The 26138-nt window shown below is 36.7% G+C and overlaps 1 long non-coding RNA gene across 1 annotated transcript in view; it reads right to left on the bottom strand.

The window, feature by feature from the left end:
* Positions 1-25586, bottom strand: part of LOC135270136 (uncharacterized) — a 323021-nt gene extending 297435 nt beyond the window's left edge. The window contains exon 1 of the long non-coding RNA XR_010338386.1: positions 25539-25586. This is a non-coding gene — a long non-coding RNA (uncharacterized LOC135270136). The remainder of the gene's footprint in view (positions 1-25538) is intronic.
* Positions 25587-26138: the final 552 nt, after the last annotated feature.

Consider the following 26138-nt stretch of genomic DNA (forward strand, 5'->3'; position numbering starts at 1 on the left):
TCATTCCTTTTTATGACTGAGTAGTATTTTGTCATACACACACACACACACACACACACACACACACACTCACCCCCCCCACAGTTTTTTTATCGACTCGTCAATTGATGGGCATTTGGGTTGGTTTCACATTTTTGCAATTGCAAATTTTGCTGCCATAAACATGCATGTGCAAGCATCTTTTGCATATGGCTTCTTTTTCTATGGATAGATACCCAGTAGAAGGATTGCTGGATCAAATGGTAGTTCTACTTTTAGTTCCTTAAGTAATCTCCACACTAGTTTACATTCCCACCAGCAGTGTAGAAGTGTTCCCTGTTCACCACGTCCATGCCAACATCTATTTTTTTATAATTTTTTGATTATGGCCATTCTTGCAGGAGTAAGGTGGTATCACACTGTGGTTTTGATTTGTAGTTCCCTGATCATTAGTGATGCTGACCATTTTTTCATATGTTTCTTGGCCTTTTGTGTATCTTCTTTTGAGAATAGTCTGTTCATGTACTTAGCCCACTTTTTGAATGGATTGTTTTTTTTCTTGCTAATTAGTTTGAATTCATTGCTTTGTATTTTTAATAAATTTATTTCTGTAAATATTATATTAAAATCCATGAGTATCATGTCACTTCTCTGCACCAACTTATAATGGAATATCACCATCACAAACTGCAGGTGAGAAAGTGTGGATAACCTTTTTGGCATAAAAGAGACATATATTGATGCACTACCTATCATATGCCAAATATCGCATATCACTTTGTGTAAGTTATTTTGCCCATATAAGTATGCACCTTACAGATGGGTTACAGAGAGCTGAAGAAATGTGCCTAAGGTTACAAACAAGAATCAGCAAAGCACAGACTGAAAGTCAGATCCAAAGTATATCAGTCAAATCCAAAGTTTACCCATGCATACCCAATACCAAAGTATTCCCACTACACCACACTGCTTGGAACGTTATTATGTTATTTTATGAATATACCCAAACTTTATCAGCTACTTACTAATAACATGTTTTACAGACAAGAAACCAGAGGCACAGAGAGAAGAAACCATTCCTCTAAGATTATGCCACTACAAAGAAGCAGAACAGATTTAAATACAGATGTCTGACTCCAAGAACTGATGCCTTGACACTGCTAAAGTAATTCACTATTGGTACAATTTGTTTAGAACATCATCCTTATCAAACTTAAGACTATATGACTTGGGCAATTCATTTAACCTTTGGGTCTTCATTTCTTCCCCTTCTCTACTTTTCTAATCAGGCTATTGGTAAGATTATGAGAAAACACGTACGGGCTGGGCGCAGTGGCTCACTCCTGTAATCCCAGCACTTTGGGAGGCCGAAGTGGGTGGATCATGAAGTCAGGAGATCAAGACCATCCTGGCCAACATGGAGAAACCTCATCTCTACAAAAAATTCAAAAATTAGCTGGGCATAGTGACGCGTGCCTGTAATCCTATCTACTCGAGAGGCTGAGGCAGGAGAATAGCTTGAACCACGGAGTCGGAGGTTGCAGTGAACCTAGATCGCGCCAGTGCATTCCAGCATGGAGACAGATCAAGACTCTGTCTCAAAAAAAAAAAAAAAAAAAAAAGAAGTATGAAAGTTTGCTTATAAATAGAGAAGCAGTATATGCAGCTACATGTTAGAGTTGCTCTACTTTACACACACAGTGGTTCAAGAGGTAAGTGTTGTGTTATTATTTAAGGCTTAATTTTGTTTAGCATTACCTTGATATGAGCTTTTAATAAAACTTAGTAAATTATTATCTACTTATGTCTGTCTCTTTTATAAAATGCCTTTATTCAAAGTTTGCCAATTAATACAATTTGGGGAGAGAATGCAGTCTAACCAGTTAAAATAATGAAGCAGAATTTTTAAGAAATTGAATTTTCTTATTATTCCACATATGGAAAATAAACTATTGATAAAGTCCACTCTGGACTATTTTAATTTATAAGACATTTACCTGGTGTTACTAATCCTTATCTGTAAAAAAGCAGTTTATATAATCTCATTCTTGAAATGCATAAAATCCTATGTAAGTTTTGGTTCATTATTGTGCCATATAAAATGATGAAGTATATATTTTCCTCATATTTAATGTAACCTTCAGAACAGATTGGGCCCAAAATTGCAAATCATGTATTAGTAGCCTCTGAATTAATTAGGTTTAGGTGTCTGTATTTTATAAAGGTAAACATTGAGGTAACACTCTGAAGAAGATAGGCCATTAAATTATTGCTTTCTTCTTAATAAAGCCAGTAAGGTTCTTTCAATATTTTCTGGTTATGTGACAAATATGCAAATATTTTATTTACAAAGGAACTTGCTTTGTTTTCTTACATCCTTGTAGTAGGCACCAAACACCAATCCCATTTTTCCAACTAGCGATTTGGAAGCTCACAATTCCATATGCTCCCCACTCACAGTTGTGGAAAAATTCCTCCTTCCTCGACAACGGCCACTCTCAGAGGCTATTCTAAATTATAGTAGGGTATTTTGTGAGGTAGATTGACAGAACTGTTCTTGTGATGCTCTCTCAACTCTTCAAATAGATAGCTTTTAAAAAGTCATTTTCCAGAGGCCAAGGCTATAGAATTAACCTCTCCTGAAATCCACAAGAAGCATAATCAAAATGTATCTATTTAGGAAGTAACACTTCTTCATCTGTAATATAAACATCATAACATATACAAAATTTTTAAGTAAAATCAGAAAACTTTCTTTCCTAGCCCCCCATACACTAATATTGAATTCCTATACTCACTCTCCCATTACTTGGTAGCCATTTTTATTTAAGCAGAGGTACATGGAAAACCAAGTTTCTGAACAGGTTCAAGAGTCATTTCATTTATAAAAATCAAGAACCCAAAATAATCGTTCTCTAAACATGTTTATTTTGTTTATTTATTTGGTAACAGGCAACAGTCTATTTTAAAATAAATAAAATCACAGATAGTTTTAGAAAATTTTCACAAATAGTTTTCAGATATGTCTTATTTAATCCTCTCAACAACCATAAAAAATAAGACATGGTTATTACCCTCATTTTTCAGATCAAGTAATATCGGTACAGCAGGATAAATAATGGGTCACAGTCACAGACTCAGAAAGTAGTGGAGCCACTAGAAAGAAGCTGCCTTTAAGGTTCTAGGTTCAGGATTGTGTCTACTTAGGTTAATTAAAAATTCACTTACCACTCTGGGATTCGGTGTAGTTCACATATAGAGAAAAAGAAACAAAAAGAAGATAAATACCTCTGGGAGGGAGCAATATGTTCTTACTCCAGGGAAATGGCAGGCCTTCATTAAATTCTCTCATGTGTCTCTGCTTAGACAGCTAAGACCATCCCACAAATCCTGCGTCCTAGGACAGAGAGAATGAACCTGCAGGATTCAACACTGATAGCAGAGACCTGAGATTTCCATACTATAGGGAAACACGGGTTAAAGCATTAAGGGCTACGTAAAATCCAAGAAGCCTGACATCTATGTTTCTGACAGAGTGAAAACAATGTGACCTCCAGCAAACCCTGTATCAGAAATAAACGTAAATACAGTTGGAGAGAAATGGAGATACCCATTTATTATGGACCGCCTAAACTATATTATTGATAATGCAATAGTATTCTTCTTAAATTTGGAGGCTAGGACAAGGACCTTATAAAAATACATATTGGAAGCCAAAACATTTCTTTACAAAAATGTACACACACATTTTAACACTACTTCCTAGAGTCCTAGAGTGTCTATAGATTTTCCTCTGTCAACTTAAAAATCTCCATAGAATACACAAATTTGAAATTAAGAGCCACTGACCTGCAGTCTGAAAATTAATCTAAGGTAGGTCTTCAGCAAAAGATAACACTTAGGCAGCATGTTAAAACTGTGAGCCAATTAATTTTGTTAAAAATCAGTTAATTCAGTTAGGGAAAAAAATCTATAGTTTATTTTATAAAATGAAAGTTTAAATTTGTTTATGTCTCTAGTTATAGTTATATCCCTTCTCCTGCATTTTCCTCATAGTCAACTGGTCAGAAGTTAAATGACTTCACTTATATTTAGCCTATTTTCTTCCCCATCTCACCCAGTACACTGTAATTCTTGAACTACTAGAGAGTTAATCAAAGGCAGGACAGAGAAGAGTAGCATAGGATATTCTGTGACATCAAACGGTTTCACAAATAAATCACCCACGATAATGGTCTAACAGAGTTCTGTCTTTGCTCTCACAATTTAAACCTCTCTGTATCTAAAGCAGTAGCTGCTACTTCAGTGTGTATTAGTAAGTGTAAATTAACCACATGTTGGCTCCCAGATTCCTCCAAAAGGTGGGCACTTCAGGATCCTCCTTTGCTGATTGCTTCAGCATAGCTCCAGGGTGTAGCCAAGTATGTCTTTGCAATTTGCATTTCCCTAATTAGTGAGTTTTCACATTTAGCTACCTCAACAGCAACCAGCTGCCACTTGTGTTTCCTGCATGTATGACACCTCATGACACCACAGAGCCTTCTCTCTGAATCCTCAATTGAGAGAAAGCCTGCATCTTTGTTAGCCTATGGGGGGAAAAATTATACATCTCTTCTTTTTTTGCTTTCCCTTAAACAAACCTGAAATTGATTAATTTCCAAAGTGGAAAAAGAAATAAAAATATGAGAACTACTATTTCCTAATTCCTCCAACCCAAGATGGAAGGAATCAGGGAGTCCAATGTGGTCTCCTTAAGATATTCTGGATGAAAAGCAGAAATGAATAGAACCGGGAATAGCTTTAAAATGAATCATCAGTAGAAAGCACGAGGGTATTGCTGAAAACTTTGATAAATACAATGCATGTGTTTTGCTTAAAGCCAGTATCACTTTGCCTTAGTCTGATTTTTCCCCAAAATGCAAAAGAAAAAAAGTGATTATCTTGCAAATATAGTAAAAAAACAAAAACAAAAACAAAATAAAACATCAGGAGATAACACCTATGTAGATCATGAAAAAATGATGAGCGATTATGTATTCCTCATACCTGACTTTGTTATACTCTAGCATGACATTTCATATCAAGATCTAAAGTTTTGATAAGTAGTGCGTATTCTGCTGGATTCAATTTTACTCAGCTGCATACAGTGACTTCAGACACAAATAAGCAAGTACTGGAAAAAGTTCTGATGGCTGTAAAGATGAATCTAAATTTAATTCATTTAATTTAAGGAAGCATCATATGGAAACACCATCTTTGTTTCCCCTACCATGAAAAACCAGTGACACCATGAATATTAACAATGCGAGGGACTTAAGATATTATTCTGTTTATTATTTGTTATAGGTTTTATGTTATGGAAACAATGTCTAAGTCAAATAACTTGATTTTTAAAATTACAAATAACTTGATCATAAAATTACATTTTATGAGAAGCAAATGTGATTTAAACATCATCCATCCTTCATTCACCAAGTTTTAGGGTTTAGTATGTATGCAGTACTATGATAGATGCTGAAGAAATAGAAATAAGATATAGAATTTCACAAAGAGTTTAGTCTAAGGGAGAAGATAGATTTGTAACCAAGAATCAGCAAAAGTCTATAAGATTTATACTATTTATTTCTATGTTACAGACAAGAAAATAGGAGTTTGAGACATCATACAACTAGAAAATGAACATTCAATTTTGTCTGACTTCAGAATCATTTTTTTTTTAAACTGTTCTTCGTAAGTGTAGGAATTTTATGTAAAATGCTTGAGAAAGAAAGAGAGCACGTGTGTTTGTGTGTGTGTGTGTGTGTGTGTGTGTGTGTCTCATGAGCAGTAGTGGGAGGGAATTACAGCATTACAGCATTCTGAACCAGGTTTTCATGATCCCACTATAGTGAGCTTTCCAGTAACTGCTACTAGAAAGCAAATACCAGGGGCAAGCGTTTTCCCACCAACACTGACCTCTGACCAGAACCATTTTGCAAAAGTATAAATAAAATGATATACACAGATACACAATTGTGTGTGTGTATCTATGTGTCTATGTGTCTGTGCACGCATGTGTGTGACAAGTTTTTATTGATCTTATCTAGGCTACAAACAGGCAAAGAACTCATCCGTTAAAGCCTTTCTAAAAGCCTTCTCTATCTCATGTCACCTAACTGTTCATTCTAAAGACTACAGTTTTGACAGGAGAATATAAGCAGCCATTGGCAGCAGAGCCTATCCTTTTATAATGAAGGGTATGTAGCATTCTGAGATGGTCAGAGACATTCTGCAGTTTCAACTGATGTTGTAGAATAGACTCTGTTCATGAGTAGAGAGGTGTCATTTTTATCATCCCCGAATGGTGGGAAGAGTGTGGTGGGCTAACCAGACAATGGGATATGTAATGGGATGGATATTTAATAAGCGTAGTACTTGTCTCTACAGAGACAGTCCAAAATATTCTTCTTTATCAAAACTAGGGAACTATTCATAATCAAGGAGAAGAATCCAAATTCAGCTGAAACATTTTAAGGAAGTAAACTGATGGAACTGTCTATGATATTTTTCTCAACAGCATATCTGACTTCTTTGAGGATTTTTCTTCAGGTATAAGCTCTTGTAGAACATAGTTTCACTTAATAACAAGAATTGTAACAAAAAATGTTTAATAAGATTTTAACTTCCAAATATTGATTACAAAAATTACCCATTTCAAACTGCATGGTGTGTGGTTTTTCTTTCCCTATTTCACAGATTTAAAAAGGCCAGGCGTGGTGACTCACGCCTGTGATCCCAGCACTTTGGAAGGCCGAGGCAGGCGGATCATGAGGTCAAGAGATTGAGACCATCTTGGCTAACATGGTGAAACCATGTCTCTACTAAAAATACAAAATTAGCTGGTGTGGTGGCGCGCACCTGTGATCCCAGCTATACGAGAAGCTGAGGCAGGAGAATCCCTTGAATTCGGGAGGCAGAGGTTGCAGTGAGCTGAGATCACGCCACTGCACTACAGTCTGGTGACAGAGTGAGACTCCGTCTCAAAAACAAACAAACAAAAAGACACCAAAATTTTTAAATGATTTTCTCAGTAACAGAGAACTAATTTGTGACAGATTGCTAGAGTCCAGCTCAGGTCAACCCAGCTGCAAAGTCCATTGTTTTTCTTTTCTTTTTTTTCTATGGAACATATGTTTCCAAAGTTGCTGTAACCACCATAAACGGAGTGATTTAAAGTACTGGAAATTAATTTTCTCACAGCTCTGGAGGCATCAGGTTGAGATGGTGGCAGAACCATGTCTTCTCTGAAGGTTGTAGGGGAGGATCCTTTCTTGTCTCTTCCTAGCTTCTGGTGTTTGCTGACAATCCAGGGCTTCACTGGCATGTAGATGCATCACTTCAATTTCTGTCTCTTTCCATACTGGCAAACTTCTCTGTATGTGTTTGTTTTCTTCACATGGGCTACTTATAAGGCCAACAGTCATTGAATCTAGGGCCCATCCTAATATAGTATGATCTCTCTTCCTTAACTAATTAAATCTGAAAAGACTATTTCCCAATCATGTCATTTTCTGAGGATTTGAGTGATTATGAGTTTTGGGGAGATGGTATTTAATCCAAACAGTACACCCTCTGCAGCCCCCCTGATCATCCCCATCCTACCTGTAAAATACATCAATCCTATCCCAATATACTCACTTTAATCCATTAAAACATTAACTCTAAGTCCAAAATCTCACTTAATTATCAGCTCAGACTTTCAAAATCTCATCTAAATCATCCAAAACATGTATGGATGAAATCCTGGGTATGATCTATCCTAGGATAAAATTTCTCTCTACCTGGGGACCTGTAAAGCTGACAAACAAGTTCTCTTTTTCAAAAATACAATGATAGGAGAGACATGGATGTCATTTACATAATTAAAGCAAGAAAATAAAAGGAATAAAGGAGTCACTAGTATTTTATATATATAAAATATATATACGGCACATACATGGCAATGTGGTTTGCTGCCTCCATCCCCCCATCACCTATATCTGGCATTATTCCCCATGTTATCCTCCCCAACTCCCTACCCTCTGCTGTCCCTCCACTAGTCCCCCTCAACAGACCCCAGTGTGTGATGCTCCCCTCTCTGTGACCATGTATTCTCATTTTCAACACTCACCCATGAGAGAGAACATGCAGTGTTTGATTTTCTGTTCTGGTGTGAGTTTGCTGAAAATGATGGTTTCCAGGTTCATCCATGTCCCTACAAAGGACACGAACACATCGTTTTTTATGGCTGCATAGTATTCCATGGTGTATATGTGCCACATTTTCCTTGTCCAGTCTATCATCGATGGGCATTTGGGTTGGTTCCAGGTCTTTGCTGTTGCAAACAGTGCCTCAGTGAACATATGTGTGCATGTATCTTTATAATAGAACGATTTATAATCCTCTGGATATATACCCAGTAATGGGATTGCTGGGTCAAATGGAATTTCTATTTCTAGGTCCTTAAGGAATTGCCACACTGTCTTCCAAAAGGGTTGAATTAATTTACACTCCCACCAACAGTGTAAAAGTGTTCCTATTTCTCTACATCCTCTCCAGCATCTGTTGTCTCCAGACTTTTTAGTGATTGCCATTCTAGCAGGCATGAGATAGTATCTCAATGTGGTTTTGATTTGCATTTTTCTAATGACCAGTGATGATGAGCATCTTTTCATATGTTTGTTGGCCTCATAAATGTCTTCTTTTGAAAAGTGTCTGTTCATGTCCTTTGCCCATTTTTGAATGGGTTTGTTTATTTTTTTCTTATAAATCTGTTTTAGTTCTTTGTAGATTCTGGATATTAGCCCTTTGTCAGATGGGTAGATTGCAAAAATGTTTTCCCATTCTGTTGGTTGCCAGTTCACTCTAATGATTGTTTCTTTTGCTGTGCAGAAGCTCTGGAGTTTAATTAGATCCCATTTGTCTATTTTAGCTTTTGTTGCCAATGCTTTTGGTGTTGTAGTCATGAAGTCCTTGCCTGTGCCTATGTCCTGAATGGTTTGCCTAGGTTTTCTCCTAGGATTTTTATGGTGTTAGATCTTATGTTTAAATATTTAAGAAGGAGTCACTAGTATTAAATTAAGTCCAAAACCCCGCAGGGAAAATTTCATTAGGTTTCAAGACCTAAGAAGAATCCTCTGTGGCCTGATGCTCTGTCCTGGGGGCCAAGGCAACAGTCCCGCTTCCGTAACTGAGGTGGCAGTTTTGCCCTCTAAGATCTGCAAGGCAGTGGCAACACTGCCTTCTGAATAGCCCATTCTATGTTTGCAGATCTCAGAAATCTGATAATCCTCCTTCATATTTCCCCATTTCCAACCTGTTATGTTCATGGTGAGTTTGTTTCTGCTGTTATTCTCAAAATCCTTTCCAGCCTTCTGGGACTATAAAAGTGATCTGCACCATTACACCTGAGGGCTCTCCAAAGACCCTTTCTATGGAGCTCCATCTCTATTCCTGACTTTTACTGGTATTGGTTATTGAATCTATAATCATACGCCTAATGTCTTCAGGAAAATATTACATAGCAATACCCTTAGTGTTATCTCCAGAGCGTACATATCTTTTACAATATGGATAGATTGAAGATTTTCCAAATCATCAAGCCTTTCCTCTCCCTGTGACATACTCTACCTAAATTTATCTCTTTTTCTCACATTTTACTTTAAGTAGCAAAGAGAAACCAGGCAACACCCTCCCTAACTGGTTTGGAAATCTCCTCAGATAAATATCCAGATTCCTAACTTACAAGTCTGTCTTTCCATTCTACGGTATAACACAATTAAACCAACATTTCTGCTGCCTTATAACATCACTTCCTTTTCTCCAGTTCCCAATCTCCAACATCATGTTTCCCATTTCTCATTTTCTTGGTGTGACATCACCACAAGTACCTTTCATGTTCATATTTCTACCAACATTCTGTTCTTGGTACATGTATCCTCTAAAGTGCTGGAAAATTCTTCTAATGTACTTCTCGCTCCTATCTTGGTTCTCACCAGAATCATATTTAACATCTTTAAACAGTTTCAATCCTCTTTAACAATGTCTACCAGGCATTTATATAAGGAATTTGGGCTTTTTCTATCAAGTACTTCAGCCTCTGCCCAATTCTAAAGCCATTTCCATATTTTTAGGTAGTTGATACAGCAGCACCTTCTTCTCAGTATCAAAATCTATATTAATTTCTCAAACTGTTATAACAGAGTACCACAAACTGAGCACCCAAAATAACAGTGACGTATTCTTCTACACTCCCAGAAATAAGAAGTCAAAAATCAAGGTGTTGGTAAGGCCATACTTTCTCTGAAAACTCTAAGGGAGTTTCCTTCCTTTTCTCTCCCATCTTCTGGTGATTTCCAGCAATCCGTGGCTTCCTTGGCAGGTACCTGCATGATTCTAATACCTGTCCTCATTTTCACATGGTTATATTCCCTCTGTGAGTGTTTGTGTTTCTTCACACAGCCTTTAATAAGAATACTCATCATTAGATCTAGCATGCTCCTTAATGAAAGATGACTTCTTCTTACTTAACTAATTACATTTGCAAAGACCTTATTTCCAAATAAGATCACATTATGAGGTTGTGGGGTGGACATATTTTTTTCTTTTGGGTAGTAGTGAACTGTTCAACTCAGTACAAAGGACAATTAGGCAAGAAAAACAAAAAGCATCTAAATTGAAAATTAAAATGTAAAAACAATTGGCGATGACATGATTTTGTGTTTAGAAAATTCTAAGAAACCCACAGAAAGACTTTTGACAAAAAACAAATTTAGAAATTGTGTAGGATACAAGATCAAGGTCAACATGCAAGTATCAATGAACAGTCTAAAAATGAAGCAAAAAGTTCTGTTTTTAGAAGTATAAAAAAGGATAAAATATTTAGGGGTATGCTGAACAAAAAGTTTCAAAACTTGTACATTTAAACTTTAAAAATTTATTGAGAGACCCTAAAGAACATTTAAATGAATGGAAAACATACTGTGTTGACAAACTGGAAGATTATAAATTGTTAAGATGGCATTCCTCAGCATATTTACCTGCAAATTCAATACAATCCCATAAAAATCAAAGCTGAATTTTTATTTTGCAAATAATGCCAATCTAACTCCCCAATATGTATAAATGTAGGGGATCCAGAATAGTTAAATAAATCTAGAAAATGGAGAATACAATTGGACATTCTCATTTTCTGATTTCAAAACTTAGAAAAAGCTACAGTAATCAATACAGTGTGGTACTGGCATAAGGACAGACATATTCATTTGTTAAATCCCATTCTTACTCATTATCCTTGTTATCACTGTTATCTCAGTGGTCTATTCCATCATATACATATATATGTAATTATATATTCATAAAGGGAAAAAGAGGAAGAAATGAAATAGAATTGCAAATCCAGAAATAATACTTTACATTTATGATCAATTATTTCTGACAAGGGCACCATGACAATTCAATGAGAAAAAAATGTTCAACAAATAGGGCTAGAACAACAGGATAAACACCTGGTAAAGAGTTGGACCCCGACCCATGCCAAGCAAAAAAGAAACTCAAAATTGATCTAAGACCTAAATGTGTGACTTAAACTATAAAACTCTGTAAAGAAAATGTAGGTGTATCTTTGTGACCTGATGTTAGGCAATGTTTTCCTATAAGCAGTAACAAAAGGGCAAGGAACAACAACAGTGAAAAAATTCGTTATGTTGTACTTTAAAATGTAAAACTTTTGAGCTGCAAACAAGGCCATCAAACAAGGGAACAGACAGTCCACAGAATGGAAGAAAGCATTTTCAAATCACCCGATAATAGGTTTGTGTCAAGGATATAAAGACCCATTACAACTCCATAATAAAAAAGTGAGCAAATAGGACATAAATAAAAATTTCCCCAAAAATATATACAAGTGGCAAAGACAGGAAAACATGCTGTACATCACTAGTCATCAGAGAAACGCAAATCAAAACCACAATAAGAGAAGTTTTTCATAACCACTAGGATGCTTACAATAAAAAAGGTAATAAAAAGTGTGGATGAGGATGTGGAGAAATTGGACGTCTCGTGCATTGCTATTGAAAATGTAATATCGTGCTGCTATTTTAGAAAACAGTTTGGCAGTTCTTCAAATGTTGTCATAGAGTTGCCACATGATGCAGCAATTCCACTCCTAAGCATACATCGAAGAGAAATCACAGCATGTGTCCACCTGAAAACTTGTACACAAATATTTATAGCAGCCTACTTATAATACCAAAAGCATAGAAATTATCCAATTGTTCACTGGCTGGTAATGGATAATATTTGTTATATTCATAAAATGAAACATAACTTATGAAAAAATGGAATAAAACATGGGTAACATACCACAATATGGATGAATCTTGAGAACATTATGCTAAGTGAAATAAATCAACCATAAAACACTAAATATCACAGGACTTCATTTATGTGAAATGTTCAGCATAGGCAAATCCACAGAAACAGAAAATGGATTAGTGGTTTACAGGGTTTCTTTTAGGCGTGATGGAGATAGGGTAAAAGGAAATTGTAGCAATGGTTTTACAGTTTTGTGAATATGCTAAAAACCAATTTGTATACTGAGAAAATTTTATAGAATGTAAGTTATTACATTCCATAAAATTAATCTGTTTTAAAAAATCATTAGATGGAGAAAGCTTTAGTCATGTAGAATTTTGTAAAATGTTCATAAGGCCACATTTGCCATAAAGAGTAATCTTTGACAATTCTGTTTTAGAGTATGCCTCTCAATCTGTTAAAATAATTGGTCTTACATTCTATGGCATACACTGAATATTTAAATTTAATATCTTTGTTCTGTGGTAATTTTCCCTTTTCCTTTTCTCATCAATTTATCTTTTTTTCTTAGAACATTCTAAATCTCTAAAGTTGGCCTAATTTACAAATTTCCTGTACTATTTACACTGTTCTAAGAGAAAGTCAAGCTGCTAATTAAGTTGGATCTAATGCAAGTCTCATGACACCAAACCACTCACCCCAGCAAGGTACAATTATATTTATCAATTCTTTTTATTGTTAGTCTTTGATCAATTTGCTCTCTGGCATCTCTCTATGAAAATGACTTTAATTTTAGAAAACAGGAGCATAGAAAATGTCTCTATTGATTAGTACATAGAAAGATGAATAAGCATCTTTTGAACATTTCAAAATTTATTCCTAGCCTGTCTCCAGTCTACTCAAATCACATTAGATTTAGTGCATTTAGTAGATAATTTGTATTTTACCATCAATATTTTAGAAATATGGGATTGGATAGAATTTAAGGTTTTAACTATATGTGAAATTCAGGAATGTAATTTCAAATTGGTTCTTTTTGAGAAGACATTTATCCTAATCCTTTGTGATCCTTTTTTTTTTTCTCACATGGAAAAGAATGACCTGTACATACTTTAAACAGCATCAGAAAAACTTCCATTCCCACTCTGCACCCCCATCTACGACTCATTTCTAGTAGGTTAGGTTGGTGGGTAGTGGCAGTGGTAAAGAAATTAGATTGTTAATACTCCACACTCAACCTATGGAATCATGTGATTTAAAGTATGGACAAACAGAAATCAGCAAATAGGAATTACAATGTGATATTCGCCTCATAACCCAAACTTCGAGTTTTTTAAATAAAGCTGCATTGGATAATACTGCAATTTCTTCCTCACTGAACTGAATCTATCAAGCTACCCATCTAATCAAAAGCAGTACAACTACAGAAGTGCAACTATTCTAATGCAGTCTGTGTCTGGTGCAAGCTGGGTGGGGATGCTGATAGTAAGCAGGAATAGGGAAAACAAATTTACTCCAACTCAGTGCAGATAAATCTGAGACAGAAACAGCAAGGTCTGAAAGGCCAGGACACAGTTTGCCTCTGTTCCAATTTCATCAATCAGAAATATCATTATTCCTTCATGAATGGGAGAAATTTGAAGAAAATAGAGGAAGTTTGGAGGTGTCTTCCAATACTAGTTCCTTCTTGGTGGTGAGGAAGGAAATTCTCACATCCATCTACTTCCTTGGAAGAAAATTGTATGTCAATCAGGGGATCACCCATCTTCCCCAACAGCTCAACAGTGTACTGGACAGGTACTGGTCAACTCCTTAGTCAATGGTGTCTGCCTCATTCCAGTGCCTCGAAAGTACAGGCAGTTATATAGTTATGTGTCTAGTAAACTATGGAATCTCTCCTCTCTCTCTCTCTCTCTCTCTCTCTCTCTCTCTCTATCTCTATCTCTATCTCTGTCTCTCACTCTACATTCAAAATTTTCTTTTTTGCTCTACTGATTTCGGAGTCACTCCCTTTATCTACTATCAAGATATTAACTCTCTTGGTCTCTCTCTCTCTTGCTTTTTATTTTCTCTCCTGCCTCAGCTTCATGACACACACACACACACACACACACACACACAAATATATATGTATACATATATATATATATATATATATATATATGATTTTATCCAAGGGACACATTTCAGTTAATTCTTATCCCAGGCCAGACCTCTAGGACTTCAGCACAAATTTGAAGCCTGATCATGCATATTTAGGAGAGAAGAATGGGAAAACTAGTTTCATTGAGATTCAAATTCAAATTATTTATTTTTTTCCTAAGATTGCAGATTTGAAGCAGTGTTAGCATGCCTCTCCCACTTGGAAAGACAAAACAGTGTGTAGAAAACAGTGTGTAGAGGTCCACACTGTGTAGAGATTCACATTCTGAGTTTTGTTTTGTTTTGTTTTGTTTTTTAAGAAGCAATGCAGGGACTTAACAGGAAAGCTGAAAGAATCCAAATGTCCTTTGAAAGAAGCTGTGGGCTACAGCCTACACCATGAGCCAGGCAAAAAAACCTGTAAGTCCCCAGAGTGTGAGTTGGGAGAGACTGCTTCCAGGATATATACCTCCATTGGAGAACCTAGACATTCAAGTCACAGGGGAAGGACTTAATCTTACCCAGTGCTGGCAATGATATAGGGAGTGGTGAGACATATAAGAAGAGAAAGAACAGTGAGAAGAGGCTTGTGTGCATTCCTAGTCCCCAGCATGGACTAAGGGAAGCCATTTCTTATTCTACCTCACAGGAGACTTCACAGAATTCTACCAACTAACACACGCAGTGGTCATAGGTTAAAATAATCTCCCACCTAAATTTTGCAATATGATTTCAAGAGGGGGATAAACTCCCTTGGCTAGAACTGAGTGAGGGGTGGTATGAGAGGGATGTGTGCTGCAGCCATGAGTGTGAAAGCTGGGAGCCCCAGTTTTGCGGGCAGTTTGGGAGGGGTGGGACCTGAAAGCTGGGGTAGCTACTTCCCTGAGGAAGGCTTATGGCCTGGGGCAGTTTTGAGTTCTACTCATAGATGACCTGGAACTTAACTGACTGCTGCTAACAGAATACTACAGATGTGAGATCTGCCTTACCAAGTACATGGGAGCCAGGTAGGGCTTACTAGCACCTGCTACTTCCCACTTCCTCTTCAGCCTGCAGCAGAGGCAGCTATGCTCCTCTCTGGAGCACTATCTCAGTGGCCAGAGAACCACATCTCAACTCACAGAGGGGCCACTGGTTGATCCACATGTTGGGAGCCAGAGCACAGCCCTGCCTGACCCAGCCCTAACCTGTCTTTGTCCCTCTACCTACCCTGGTAGCTCAACACAAAGGACAGAAACTTTTGAGAGCTTTATAGGCCTGCCCATCACCTGATAAACAAGAGTATCTCCCCAGGGTAACATAAGGCAAGTACAGATCCTACTACTAATACTGCAGCTGGTACTTTTCCAGCTGTAGCAGGAAGGTGCAAGTACCACCTCTTGGCTAGAGGCCAACTGACACAGTCCATTACAGCATTTCCAGGTAAAATAACATAGCACTCAGGAAGGAGAAAAATTGTGTGTGACCTTGGCTATTACCATTGCCCACCCCACCCTGGCTAACAAGGTCTGAAGTCTGTCCACATGACTACTTCATCACTATCACAACCAGCATTTGAGAAAGCCAACACACTAAGGCTATCTCTAACCAAGGAATCTCATAGAGTACATCACTCCCCTGCCACACCCATCAGAGTTGCTGCTGGTACCCATTGCTTGGAGACTTGATGATGGTCCACATCAGTGGATACGTTGCAGACATTCCCCAGCACCAGCCAGGAGTGTGGCAACCCCACTGGGAAGCTAGACCTAGAGGAGCAGCAGCATTCACAGTAGCCTGGCTCTCAGGGATCCCTACTCCTAGAGGAAGGAGAATGCACCACACCAAGAGAATGCCCTATAGGATGAAAGAATCCAGATGGCAGTCCTCGAGTCCCAAATCTTTCAGCTGGTGGAAAGTTTATTTCAGCAGAGGCACAGCTGTAGTACAGGGCTCAGCAAGAAGAATCTGCAGCTCTACCCCAAGAGTCAGGCAGCCCTTGTGCTTGTCAAGGGTCTTGGAGAAGGTGACTTATATTGTCTCTCATTCACCACTACATAGACAGCTGGGGCTTCCCTCACAGGAAGCATATATATGGCATGGGAGCATATATAGACAGCCTTCCTGGACTGTGGTGATTACATCCCCACCAGAGGTGCACCCTCCAGGTTCAGGCTTGCACAAGGGGAAATGTCATAATTCCTCTCTGCTTGGAATATACATATCCACCAGATGAAAAGAGGTGGCTCTCTGATCTGAATAGCTGGATCACTTGGTTAGGAGTGTTTCCAGGAGGTGGATAGGTTTCCTGCTGACCTGGCAGGGGAGCTGAGGTGTCTCCTAACCTTCCCCATGATAAGACTTCATTGCATTGCACTGACGGCTTCTCTAACTACCTCTGTCAAAGCTAGGACTTCTGCCCATGATTGGGTATTGCATTCACTCACCGGATTTAGTCAAAACCAGTTTCTACTTAAGGACATCTCCAGATGTTTAGGCCTGAAGCCTGAACAATTCAATCCAGCAAATAAAATACTAGGGGAAAAAATAAATATATAAAAAATACGTACCATGAGAGAGTGAGAAAAACTTCAAGAGAACTTATATAAAGTCTTCAACCCTGAAAACACCAAGAGCCTAATGAGGATAAAATAAATTATAAACACAGAAGTTGCATCATTAAGGGGTAAAAAAAAAATAATAAAAGAAACTGTCAAATAAAAAATAACGTCAAAAGTAATTAGAGGAAGTCTATGCAAATGAGAAGGAACCAGAAACGTAATTTTGGTAGTATGACAAAACACAGTTCTGTAGCACCCCTAAAAGATCACCCTTAGCCCTCTGGCAATCAATCCAAACCAAGATTAAATCATTGAAACACCAGGAAAAGAACCCAAGGGTGCCAGGTATGGTGCTCACGCCTCTAATCCCAGCACTTTGGGAGACTGAGGCAGGTGGATCACAAGGTCAGGAATTAGAGGCTACCCTGGTCAGCATGGTGAAACCCCATCTCTACTAAAAATGCAAAAATTAGCCAGGTGTGATAGCGGGCGCCTGTAGTCCCAGCTACTTGGAAGTCTGAGGCAGGAAAATTGCTTGAACCCAGGAGGCGGAGGTTGCGGTAAACCAAGATCGTGCCACTGACTCCGGCCTGGGCAAGAGAGCAAGACTCCATCTCAGAAAAAAAAATGCAAAAGGTTGATTATTAAGCCATTCAAGAAGATACCAGAGAAAGAAAAAAGCCAACATAAAAAAATTTTTAAAAATCAGAAAATGAATGAATTCTTTTCTGAAGAGATAGATGTCATAAAGAAAAACCAATTGAAACTGCTGGACATGAAATAAATTATAAGATGTATTGGAAAGTTTTAACAATAGAGTCGACCAAGTAAAATAAAAAATATCAGCCTTCAAAGACAGGGCTTTTTAATTAATCCAATCAGATAAAAATAAAGAAAAAAGAATCAAAAGAAATGAACAAGTTCTCCAAGAACTTGCAAGATGACCTAACCTCAAAATAACTGATATTCCTGAGGGAGAAGAGAAAGCAAAACATTTGGAAAATTTATTTGAGGAAATGATTGAGATAAGCTTGCCTGGCTTTGCTAGAGATTTAGATATCCAAATACAAGAAGTACACAGAACCCCTAGGAGATTAACTGCAAAAAGGTAATCACCAAGGCATATAGTCAGCAAGCTATCTATAGTCAATATGAAGGAAAAATTCTAAGAGCAATGAGACAAAAGCATCAATAACCTATAAAGGAAAACCTATCAGACTAACAGCAGTCTTCTCAGTACAAACCTTAGAAGTCAGAAGAAATTGGGGTCCTATCCTTAGCCTCCTTCATATAGAATAACTGTCAGCGAATAACTTTATATCTAGAAAAGTTAAAGCAGGATTATATTAACTCAAGGAAAAGAAGTAGAAAAACAGATTCCATGCAAATGAATACCAAAAACAAGCAGGAGTAGCTATTCTTACATCAGATAAAATAGACCTTAAAGCAACAACATAAAAAAAGACAAAAAACACATTTTTATAATGATGAAAGAATCAATCCAACAAGAAGATATCACAATTCTAAATTCATATGCACCTAACATTGGAGCTTCCAGATATATACAATGATTACTACTAGACCTAAGAAATGAGATCAACAGCAAAACAATAATAGTGGGGGACTTCAATATACTACTGATAATGCTAGTCAGATCATCGGGAAAAAGTCAACACAGAAAAAATAGACTAACTTAACCTACACTCCAGAATAAATGAACTTAACATATATTTACATAACATTCTACCTAAGAACAGCAGAATACACATTGTTCTTATCAGAACATGGAACATTCTCTTAGCTGGACCATATCATAAGCCACTAAACAATTCTCAATGAATTTACAAAATTGAAGTCATATCAAGTAACTTCTTAGAACATAAAGCCATAAATCTAGACATCTATTCCAAAAGGAACTTCCAAGACAAAAAAAATACATCGAAATTAAATGACCTGCTCCTGAATGATTTTGTGGTTAACAATGAAATCAAGATCCAAATTTTAAAATTCTTTGAAATGAATGATAATAGTGTCACAAGTTATCAAATCCTCTGGGATCCAGCAAAAGCAGTGCTAAGAAGAAAGTTTATAGCACTAAATGCCTACATTAAAAAGTCTAAAGAATCACAAATTGACAACCTAATGCTGCACTTCAAGGAACTAGAGAAACAAACTAAACCCAAAAGTAGCAGAAGAAAAGAAATAACAAATATCAGAGAAAAATAAATAAAATTAAAACAAAAAATACACTAAATATCAATAAAACAAAAAGCTGGTTCTTTAAAAAGATAAACAAAATTGATAAGCCATTAGCTATATTAACCAAGACAAGAGAACTTCAAATAAGCTCAATTGGTGGTGAGATTGGAGACAATACAACCAATATCACATAAATAAAAAAAGATCATTTGCGACTACCATGAACATCTCCATGTACACAAACTAGAACACCTGAGGAAATGGATAAATTCATGGAAACATGCCACCTTCCTGGATTAAGTCAGGAAGAAATATAAATCCTGAGTATACCAATAACAAGCAGTGAGATTGAATCAGTAATAAAAAATTTGCCATCAAAAAAGAACACAGGGCCAGATGATTCACAGGTCAATTCTACTAGACATTTAAAGAAAAATTATTACCAATTCTACTGAAATTATTTCAAAAGATTGAGAAAGAGGGAATCTTCCCTAAATCATTATTTGAAACCAGTATCACCCTGATACCAAAACCAGGAAAGAAAATATCAAAGAAGGAAAACTACAGGCCAATATCCCAGATTGACATAGATGCAGAAATCATCAACAAAATACCAGCTAACCCAATCCAACAGCATATCCAATAGCACAACCCAATAGTCCAAGAGATTTACCTCAAAATAACAAAAGCCATACATAAGAAACCCACCACCACCATCAATACTGAATGGAGAAAAGTTGAAAACATTCTCCCTGAGAACTGGAACAAGATAAGGATGCTCACTTGCACCCCTCTATTCAACATAGTGCTAGAAGTCCCAGCTAGAATAATCAAGCAAGAGAAGGAAATAAAGAGGATCCAAATGGGACAAGAGGAAGTCAGACAAACACTGCTCACTGATGATGTAATTTTGTACCTAGAAAACACTAAAGACTTTTCCCAGAACACCTTGAGTTGATAAATAAATTTAGTTAAGTGTCAGGTTACAAAATTAAGGTACACAAATCTGCCGTACACCAGCAATGACCAAACTGAGAATCAAATCAAGAACTCAATCTCTTTTGCAATGGCTGCCAAAAAAATGAAGAAAATAAAATACGTAGGAATTTACTTAACCAAGGAGTTAGAAGTACTTCACGAGGAGAACCAAAAAACACTGCTGAGAAAAATCATACAAGGCACAAATAAATGGAAACACACCCCATGCCCATGGGTTTGAAAAATCAATATTGTGAAAATGACCATGTTGCCCAAAGCAATCTACAGATTGAATGCAATTTCCATTAAAATACCAACATTACTCTTCACAGAATTAGGAAAAAAATCCTAAAATTCATATGGAATCAAAAAAGAGCCTGAATAGCCAAAGCAATCCTAAGCAAAAACAACAAACCTAGAAACAAAATGTTACCAGACTTAAAATTATACTTCAAGGCTAAAATTAACAAAATAGCATGATACTTGTATAAAAGTAGGCATATACACAAGTGGAACAGAATAAAGAACACAGGAATTAAGCCAAATACTACAGCCCACTGATCTTCAAAGAAGCATACAAAACATAAATCGGGGAAAGAACACCCTATTTAACAGATGGTGATGGGAAAACTGGCTAGCCACATGTAGAAGAATGAAACTGGATTCCTATCATCTAATAAAAACAACTGAAGATGTATCAAATACTTTTATCTAATATCTGAAATGATAAAAGTTATAGAAGATAACCTTGGAAAAACTCTTCTGGATATGCCTAGAAAAACAATTCATTATGAAGACCTAAAAATCTAATGCAACCAAAACAAAAGTAGATAAATGAGACTTAACTAAGAAGCTTCTGCACAGTAATATAATAATAAGCTGAGTAAATAAGCGTCTTACAGAATGGGAGAATATATTTGCACATTATGAATCCAACAGGACTAGTATCCAGAATCTACAAGGAACTCAAACACATCAGCAAGAAGAGAAACAAACCATCCCATCAAAAAGTGGACAAATGACATGACTAGACAGTTCTCAAAAGGAAATGTACAAAGACCAACGAGCATTTGAAAACATTCTCAACATCACTTATCATCAGGGAATGCAAATTAAAGTCACAATGAGATTCCACTGTATTCCTAGAATGGTCATTGTTAAAATGTCAAAACCTAATAGATGTTATGAAAAGAGAATGCTTACATACTATTGGTGGGAATGTAAATTATTACTACCTCTCTGGAAAAAATGGTATGGAGCTTCCTTAAAGAACTAAGAGTAGATATACCACTCAATAGAGCAATTCCACTGTTGGCTATCTACCCAAAGGAAAGTAAGTCAGTATATAACAAAGACACATGCACACATATGTTTATTGCAGCACAGTTTACAATTGCAAAGATATTGAACGACCCTAAGTGCCAATAGACCAATGTGTGGATAAAGGAAACGTGGAATATATACAGCATGGAATGCCACTCAGCCATAAAAGAAATTAAATACTGTATTTTGCAGCAATGTGGATGAAGCTGGCGGCCATTGTTCTAAGTGAAGTAATTCAGGAAAGAAAAACCAAATACCATATGTTCTCACGTATAAGTGGGAGATAAGCTATGTGCACACAAAGGCATACAGATTGATGTAAGGGCCTTTGAAGATTCCACGGGGGAGGATAGAAGGGAAGTGTGGGATTTAAAAACTACGTATTACAAACCATGTACACTACTCAGGTGATGGGTGCACTAAAACCTCATTAATTCACTGCTATATAATTCATCCATCTAACCAAAAGCTACCTATGCCCTAAAAGCCACTGAAATAAAAACATTTAAATAAGATTTTATAAATGTTTATCTGGCAGCCACTGTATCTCAGACAACCCCTTGCCTTTTCCAACATCCCTATAAAAGGAAAAATGTTTGTTCAAAAGCCTAGATTATAATAGGTAATATTTGTTGTTTTTCATGTATCAGTCATATTCTAAACGATTTACATGTTAACACACTTAATTTTTATGCTAAATTCATCAGGTAAGTGCTATTGTAATATTCATGTTAGTGATGAGGAAGCAGAAGCATAAAGTTAAGAACCCTTTCAATATTATAGCTAGTAAATAACACAGCTGGAAATGGAACCCAAGCAAGTTTCTCTAGATGAGAAGGTGTGCTTACATGGAGGAAATAACTTGACCAACTTCACAAATGACAAAGGCTGGCACCAAAATTTCAACCCAAGACTTTCACCAACATTTTTTTTTTTTTTTTTTGAGACCGAGTTTCGCTCTTGTTACCCAGGCTGGAGTGCAATGGTGCGATCTCGGCTCACCTCAACCTCTGCCTCCTGGGTTCAGGCAATTCTCCTGCCTCAGCCTCCTGAGTAGCTGGGATTACAGGCATGCGCCACCACGCCCAGCTAATTTTTTGTATTTTTAGTAGAGACGGGGTTTCACCATGTTGACCAGGATGGTCTCGATCTCTTGACCTCATGATCCACCTGCCTCGGCCTCCCAAAGTGCTGGGATTACAGGCTTGAGCCACCGCGCCCGGCCCCACTAACATTTTTTTAATAGTATCTTTTTGCATTATAAGCCAGATATAAGAAAAAAATAAAATAATTAGATAATATATTTTTGCTTAGCAATGTAAACATCTGTCATAGATAAAAATTTAGCTTGTACTGAATATAAATAATTCAGAGGCTGTAGTCGTAATTCATTCATTTATATTCACTACATCACTCAATAAATAGTCCAGCCTATTATTTAATCGCAATGGTCATATCAACCACCTCTACAAACACCCAGCAACTTTAAGTACACTGAGACACTTGGCATTTGAGACTCAAGAGCGTGCTATTAAATAGTAACAATAATATTTACGTTCTTAGTTTGGATGGTCAAGGCACAAGGATGGGATGTTTTCAGCATAGAAAGCCCTTACAGAGAGAAACGAGGTCTTTTCAGAAAGTCGTCGTCATTGGCTGACACACACATTGCAGAGCACATTTATTTGCCTGATACAAGTCTGTGAACTGCAGACTTAACCTCTTGATCTCCTGGATGCTAAAGGACATTTTCCTCCAGTTCCTCACAAAAATAATGCTCAAATTTTCCTACTACAGCTAGAAAAAAAATATGCTTCGACACTAGTAACAGAATAGAAGCTAGAATTCTCTCAAGTTCTACTTGAGTCTTACAACTCATGATTCTTGGCTCCTTCCAAATACTCTCCCACTCAATGCTGCCAGAATGGAGCCAGAGAGAAAAATGACGTAGATTTACTTTTAGTCACTTATTAAGACCTTCCATATTGTGTCCTATGCCCAAAATCAAAAGTTGAGCAGCTGCATTTCTTAATTGTATTTTTTTTTCAGTTTATTTATTCCAACGCCACGTAGAAATGTATTTCTAAGATCAAGATAGTAAGTGAAATATCACCTATATTATCCATTCTATTAATGTATCTGGTTTTTCTCAGTACTTAACATGGAGGGACCGATGACAAGTCTTGTCATTCAGTTATTCACCCACTTATTCATACTTTTAATCTTAACATTACTAAATTATCATTTTTAACTCATCCTATGCACAATTCAATACCCTATCCCTCAAAATCCACTGGTAGTTAGCACATGTTTAGAGAAGAAAGTCTCAAATCTTGCATTGCATTAAGAATCTTCACAAACTAGTGCTTGAACACATTTCTCCAAAAGCTTTGGCCATCAGTCTTATCCCATTTTAAAGTCCCTCTCATCCCTAGTCACATGTTTAATGCCAGACTTCAGGACCTTCCCTGTTGACCATGGTTCCTTAGAAATAGGCTTTCTTCATTTTAAGTCACTGGAGAGTCTCTTGGGTAAAAGGTCCTGTAGGATATCTTCTTCACTTTTATGCACTCTATTCCAGCTGTCATACTGTCTTATATATGTACTTTTTAAAAACAAATCTTTACTTATTGATTTAAACAGGCTTAAATGCAAGTGAGGTATGGGAATATAGAAGATGTTTAATATCTGTTATTAGTCATTGACTTCTAGAGGATGCAAAAAATTTATTTCCTTTTCTTAAAATTCCTTTCCGCTATCTACCGGAACAAGAGGAGCACGTGACAAACAAGGACGAATAAAGTTTAACACTAAGTTGCCTATAAATATGATTCCTGAAATGTTAGCATTGTTATATATTACACGGGGCATAGGAAATCATGAATAGAAAAGGTTGAGGAAATGAAATTTAAAGGTGGAACTTGAGGCAAACTTTGCAAGCTATAGAGAAACAAAGACTGAGAGAATAATGCCTTTTGGCTGGGAAATCCAGAACAAATGATTTGCTAGCCCATTTTCAATCAAGGCATGGCAAAAAACTGCTGTCTTGAACTCTCATCCTGGATTTAAAATGATAGCTCTCCTTTCTGTCAGTAACTCTAATTTGAAACTAGTTCATAACTATAATTAACTTGATGCCTCAATCACTTTCATAAAATGCCAACCACTTCCTGTAATGATTATTTCTTCCTAATCTCTACACACTCTTACTAAAAAAATCTCTTCATGTCCTCTTATTAGAAGTCAGGTTTCATTACACCTGCTGAGGGGTAGTAGGATACACGACTCTATACCCTTGGTATTGACTGATTAGAACACAGTTGAGGCCGAGTGAAACAAAACAGATTCTCTTTCTCCTGGATTCTTAAGGGGTTTAAAACAGGGATTCCATATATTATTGGATCGGGGATAACCATATGTCCACCCAAGTAGACAATTAACCTCTCCAGACAAGAAAAGAATGAAGCAGGCACGCAAAGAGAAGCAGATAAGAAACCACGTACCGTCAAAAACACAGAAGAAGAAACAAACCATTGTGGTGCTGTCTTCAGGCATATAGGAGACTCGTTTCTCTCTTGCAACCTGTGCTGTAACCCACATATACATTTCCTTCTGTTCCCCATTTAAGTAATCATTCTACCACACTAGGCCTGTAATCTCTTGATCCTATCACCTTTTTACTGCCCCTCAATTCTCTTGGTTTCCTCTCATTTCACTCTTTGTTCTGCATAAATTTCAAGGTCAATCATTAAGTCAACTCCTGGCTCATGTTCTCAGTGTCTTTCATCTCTCTAACTTTGCTTTTCTCTAACCTTGTCACACTCATTTGGTGAAACTTAAACCCTAGTTAAATCCAATTATTTAGCTATTCCATGTTTATACCATGTAGATAAAAGTGGCTAGAGAAAAACTCAGAGATATTCCATCTGAACCTATTTAAATATAGTGACCTCTGCTATCAAGTGGGTCTAAACTCTCCCTAAAGATCTAATTACATTTCCCTAAGCCATTCACTCTTGCAACCTTAAAATGATAATTTCATACCTTTGTCTTCTCAAATTTCTTGTCTTTGTTCTCCCATTTTCCATTCTCTCTCTCATATAATGATCCTGCTTTTCACAACCTGAAAAAAAATTATAAAACAATTTCACATTCTGAAAAAAGGAAGGAACAATTACAAAATAATTTCCATAAACTCCCACCCCCTTCTCTCACAACTATGTATGTGTTCTTTCTTCTTATCAACATAGTTGTAATTTCTGTAATTCTTTTTAAGATCTAGATTTCATTTGTACAACGTATCCCATGTCTGCTCATAAATCAAGGTCTAATGGCTTGGGTTAGTATATATTTATATGAAGTTATTTCTCCATTGATTCTTCTGCTTTGAATTCCAGAATCACATATCTATCTCCCCTACTCAGTATCTCCTATTTTGTATCATAAAATGAAGTTTCCTTTTATACCTCTCTTTCTTTTGTAGTCTATTTTCACTTTATTAGCAAAATCTTTTACAAATCAAAATATAAACAGAATGCCAGCATCTCACTAGTTTCCATTGCTCTGAACTGCCATCATTTTTTGCCTGAATTACGTTAATACCTTTCTGACTTGTCCTTCTGCTTATATCTTTGCCCTCTGAAG

This window comes from Aotus nancymaae, unplaced genomic scaffold, assembly GCF_030222135.1.
Source record: "Aotus nancymaae isolate 86718 unplaced genomic scaffold, 86718_ANA_hifiasm-v0.15.2.pri h1tg000059l, whole genome shotgun sequence".
Taxonomy (NCBI): domain Eukaryota; kingdom Metazoa; phylum Chordata; class Mammalia; order Primates; family Aotidae; genus Aotus; species Aotus nancymaae.